The sequence below is a fragment of the Grammomys surdaster genome, unplaced genomic scaffold (genome assembly GCF_004785775.1).
Source record: "Grammomys surdaster isolate TR1022 unplaced genomic scaffold, NIH_TR_1.0 181, whole genome shotgun sequence".
NCBI classification, from domain to species: domain Eukaryota; kingdom Metazoa; phylum Chordata; class Mammalia; order Rodentia; family Muridae; genus Grammomys; species Grammomys surdaster.
The window spans coordinates 1,243,918-1,249,945 of record NW_021604626.1 but is presented as its reverse complement, the minus strand read 5'-3'; positions in this window follow the sequence as shown (position 1 = coordinate 1,249,945).

The following is a 6,028-nucleotide window of genomic DNA, read 5'->3' as shown; positions in this document are numbered from 1 at the left end:
CATCTCTGCATCTATCCATCCATCCATGCACCCATCCATCTGTCCATGCATCCATGCATCCATGCATCCATGCATCCATGCATGCATGCATCCACCCATCCATCCATCCATCCATGGCCTTCTGTACAGGCAGTATGTTTATTTTGTCACTGGTACTCAGTGATGAGCTTGTAGGACCTAGGTGTTTCTATAAAAACAACAGTCTAAAGCATTGGTTCTCAACCTGTGGGTCATAACTCCTTTGACAAACATCTAACTACAGAAATAATCACATTACGACCCATAACAGTAGCAACATTAGTTATGAAGTAGAAACAAAAAGTTATTTTATGGTTGGGTTCACCACAATATGAAGAACTATATTAAAGGGTTGCAGCATTAGGAAGGTTGAGAACCATTGGGCAAGACACAGAAGCATCATCCCCTGACACACATACACCAGCAGACCAAGGCCTTAAAGACACTGTGAGAGAGTAACAGGAAGAAACTGAACTCAGAGTGGGACAGTGAAGGTGTGTGAGAAGTGAGGTGTAAGCTGTGTCCTTCAGAATGCTGAGAACTCAACAAGATTTTAGAAGTGTATCAGGGGCCCAGAACTTTATACCTTATGACACAAGGGTTTCCTTTCTGTGGAAATGCACCAATGAAACCCAAAAGATGGGCCTGGCCTTAAGAGTAGTTTATATACCTAACCTACACTGTGAGCATAATATACCATGTCCAGTGTATACTGTGGGTATACTATACCATACCCAGTCTATACTATGGATATACTATACCATACCAAGTTTAGACTACATTGGAGAAAACTAATCTTTCCTTCTTTCCTTCCTTTTTTTACTTTTATTATTATTTATTCTTTTCTTATATAGTACATCCTGATCACAGTTCCCCTCCCTCCTGTCTTTCCAATCCCTCCTCACCTCCCCATTCCCCTCCTCTGTTTCCCTCTAGAAAAGAGCAGACTTCCCAGCCTGATATGAGGGTGTGTGCATAGCCTTACTGTAACTTGTTATACCATGTTTGATTGACTAACTGAGGAAAGCTAATTTTCTAATCTATGAGTGGTTATCAATTGAAATAGCTTTTGGCTTTGGGATAGGGGCTTGTGTCCACTTCCACTCTCAGTGCTGGGGCTCTGTCTGGCACAGATCCATGCAGGACTCTCTGCTCATATGTGCACAGTCCTGCTATGTTTGGAAGACTTTGTATTTTTGGTACCCTCAATCTCCTCTGGCTCTTACAATCATTCTGCAGGATTCACTGAGCCCTGAGGAGAGGGAATTGATGAAGACATTCAATTCAGGTCTGAGTGTTCCAAGGTTTCTCACCCACTACACATTGACTAACTGTACATCTCAGTAGTTTTTCCCATCTACTACAGGAAGAAACTTCTATGATAATGGTTGAGCAAGTCACTTGTCTCTGGGCATAGCTGAATGTCATTAGAATTTCTTTTATTGCTACATTCCTTTAGCAGAACAATATTTGGTTTTCCCTAGGTCTCTGACCTATCTAGTCTCAGGATCTTGGTCACCTAAGCATTGTTAGTGATAAGTTCCCTCTCATGGAGTGGGCCTTAAATCAAATCAGATATTAGTTATTCCCACAAGTTTTGTGCCATCTTGCAGGTAGGTCACAATTGTTGATCAAAACGCATTTGTTGCTGGGTTGGTGCTTACCTATCTCCTTTGGTAGTGTGAGGAATACTTTCTAATACCATGAACAGTAGTCTATAGAGGAAAAGGCTCTCTGTAGGGACCAATTCCTCTTCTCCATGTTCAGTGACTTGTGTAGGTGTTGTCTTCATAATAGGGCCTAAACATCAGTTTGAGGGAAGTAACCAATAGCCTTGGAAATAGCCTGGGGTATCTGACAGTTCCCATCGGGCTCCTTTGGCCAAAAACTTGATTAGATGCATCCCAGAACTTGAGGCTTCATTTGGTGATGAGAGATGCCCAGTTAGGGCTTTGTCTCCTCCACTATTTGGCAATTACATTTTGATCTTCATATATTTATATATTTAAGGACTTCTCTACCATATTAGGTTTCTATACAACCCCTCAAATGGCCTTTAGGTTTAACTACTTTCCCCATATTCCCTCTGTCACCTCCTGTTCTCTCCCCCTCCCCATTGGATCCTCCCCTTCCAGTTGTCTCCCACCCACCATCCATCCATAACTATCTATTCCATTTCACCTTCCTAGGGTGATTTCACCACCACCTAGTACTTACTGTCCTATACCCAGCTCTGTGTTTATATGGAGTCTAGTCTTCTTACCAAAGATTTAACAGCTAACATCCACACATGTTAGCTGTGTTTGTATTCCTGGGTCAGGATTACCTGATTCAGGATATTTTTTTCTGGGTCCATCCATTTACCTGCAATTTTGACAATTTCATTTTTTAAACATTTTATTACATTGTGTAAATGTACCACGTTTTCTCTACCAGATCATCTGTTGATAGACACCCAGGTTGTTTTCAATTTCTGGGTATTATAAATAGAAAAACAATGAGCATGATTGATTTTCTCAGTGGTAAGATGAAGCATCCTTTGGGTATATGCTCAAGAGTGAAACAGCTGGATCTTGAGGTAGATCTATTCCCAGCTTCCTGAGGAACCACTACACCGATTCCCATATGGCTGCACAAGTTTGCAGTCCTACCAGCAACAGATGAGTGTTACCCCTTTTCACACCCTCTCCAGCATTAATTGTCATTTTTTTTTTAAAAAATCATCTTGTTCATTCTAATGGGTATAATGAAATCTCAAAGTAGTTTTGATTCTCATTTTCCTGATAACTAAGAACACTAAACATTTCTTTAAGTGTTTCTCAGCCATTTGCTATTATTATAAAAATATTCATCTTTTGAGAATTCTGTTTAGAACTGTACCCAATTTTCAAATTAGTCTGTTTTCACGATGTCCACTTTTTTGAGTTCTTTATATATTTTACATATTAGCCCTCTTTTTTGGATGTGCAGTCTATAGAAATGGTTTCCCATTCTGTAACCTGATGCTTTGTCTGAATGACAATGTCCTCTGCCATGTAGAAGCTTTTCAGCTTCCTGAGGCCACATTGTTGATCTTAGTACCATTGCTATCTGTGTTCTGTTCAAGAAGTTGTCTACTGTGCCAGTGTGTTCAAGGCTATTCCCCTTAGATTCAGTTTGCAAGTATTTTACTGAGAATTTTGCATCTCTTCATAAAATACATTCGTCTGTAATTCTCTTTCTTTGCTGGGTCTTTAGGTCTTTGTGTGGTTTTAGTATCTGTGGGCTCTTAAAAAAGAATTGGACAATATCTAGTTTGTGGAATAATTTGCAGAGTACTGGCATTAATTCTTCCTTCAAAATCTGGTAGAATTCTGTGCTAAAACCATCATGTCCTGGGTGGACTGTCTGTCTCTGTCTCTCTCTGACTCTGACTCTCTCTGACTCTGTCTCTCTTTCTTGATAAACTTTTTATGACTGCTTCTATTCCACTGGGGGTTATAGATATGTTTAAATTCTTATTTGTGGGTCGTATTTATTAAGCAAATGATCCATTTCCATTAGATTTTCTCATTTGGTAGAGTATAGGTTGATGTCTGTTGCTATGCCCTTATTTTCATCTCTAATTTTCTTAATTTAGGTATTCTCTGTCGACATTTTAGTTAATTTGGATAAGGGTTTGTCGCATTTACTGATTTTCTCAAAGAAGCAACTCACTGCTTCATTATTTTTTTTTTGTATTGGTTTATGGTTTGTTTGTTTGTTTCTATTTTATAGATTTCAGCCCAGAGTTAGGTCCTCTTACTGTATTAGAGTTTTCAGTTGTGCCATTAAATTACACACACGCGCGCACACCCCCCCCCCCCACACACACACACCCACACACACGGAATGAACTTGCCTTTTAGAACCACCTTCATTGTGTCCCATAAGTTTGGGGTATTTTCTTTTTTCTTTTTTTCAATTCTTAAAGATTTTTCATTTCCTTCTTAATTTCTATATTAACTCATTTTTCACTCAGTAATGAGTTATTCAGCATCTATTAGTTTGTAAGCTTTCTATTTATTCTGTTGTTGTGATTTGAAGTATATTCTTTTAGATATTAAAATGGCTATAGCAGCTTGTTTCTTGGGCCCATGGACTTTTGTTTTCCAGGCTTTTACTCTGAAGTAATGTTTATCTTTAATGTTCAGATGTTTCTTGTATGCAGCAGAAGGAGGGATCCTGTATTTATATCCAATCTGCCAGCATGTGATTTTTATTGGGGAGCTGAGACCACAGATGTTGAAAGTTATCAGTGAGCAGTGTTTGTTGATTCCCTTTATTTTGTTGTTGTGGTATGAGCTTCCCCCAGCCCATCCCCATTTCACCCCTACCTCCATTTTGATTTGCTAGTCTGAGATCTTTATTCCTTGCTTTTATTCTTGGCTGTGGTTAACTTCTTCAGGTTGGAGCTTTTCTTTTATCACCTTCTGTAGAGCTGGGTATGGAGATAAATATTGTTTAAATTTGATTTCTTTCTGCATTGTCTTTATCCACCTATTATGATTGGAAGTTCTGTTGGTTATAGTAGTCTAGGCTGACATCTGTGGTCTTTTAGAATGTGTAGAACATCCTTCTGGCTTTTCAAGTCTCCAGTGAAAAGTCAAGTGTTATTCAATATCTCTGCCTTTGTGTGTTACTCAAGCTTTTTCTCTTGCAGTTTTTAATATTCTTTCTTACATTTTGGAAAGATGGACTGAATAACACATACAGATAAAATGGATGGAGGGTTAGATCAAAAGAATGATTCGAGTGGCAGCATTATTAACGTCAGAAATCCTAAGAGATGGACCTGAACCTCTCAGAGTATAGGTCGAAGTTTACTGAATTACTTATGTGATACATTGGTGGCTGTGATAGCAGAATCTTCTCTTGATAATATGATGTGTGCTGGCATGAGTTTTCTGAGAAGCAGATGTGAAGATGAGATTGGATAAGCAAAAGAGTTTTTCAGAGCTATGCATTACTTTTCTATTGCTCTGATAAAACACCATGACCAAAGGCAACTTAAGAAAGAGAGAATTTATTTTGCCTTTTATTTCCAGACAGATAAGAATCTATCATGTCTAGATGGCATAGCAGCAAGCATGGTGGCAGGAGCAAAAAGCTGAAATATCTTTTCTTTAACCACAAGCATGGAGGAGAGAGGGAGAGTTGGAAGTAGAGTCACTCCTACTAAACATCCCCAAACAGTGTTTTTAACTGGAAAACAAGTGTTCAAATGCCTGAGCCTATGGGGGACATTCTCATTCAATTACAAAATTTCATTCATCACAAAATGGATTGGTGAGGATGCACAGGGAGAAGCCACAAGAACCCAGGGGAATCTTCAGAGCATGAGGCAGTCATGACTTATGTGGAAAGGAGATGGAAGGAAGACCGTTGGCTTTGATGAAGACTGGAGAAACCTTGATAGAGTTAATAGAAAGTCTCTGAGCAAGATCACCTCAAGGAGGTAGTCAAGCATGGACCTAGCTCAGTGATCCTGGGGCCCTAGGTCTTTGGATGAGAGATGCTCACAGAAATTACAACCACAGCATAGAGACAAGGATGAGCTCAAAGAATAGCACAGGAATCATATGTCAACTACATCTTTGGAGAGAATCCTGAGGACTCCATGACAGACAAAGAATAAAGCGACTTATTATAATGATTCCCGAAGCCATCTGTGGCCATTTGTTGTCCACCGACACAGTGTGGTGTTTTGAATGAAAATCATCACTAAGGCTCATAGGTAGTGGAATTATTTGAAAGAATTAGGAAGTGTGACCTTATTGGAGTAGCTATTGCCTTATTGTAGGAGGTGTGTCACTGGTGGGGTTAGCTTTGAAATTTCAGAAGCTCAAGCCAGGTCTAGTGGCTTTCTCTCTTTTTGCTGCATGCAGATCCAGATGTAGAACCTCTTTAACACTATGTCTGCCCACATGTTTCCTTGCTTCCTGCTATAATAGTGGATTAAACCTCTGAACTGTAAGCCAGTGTCATTTCA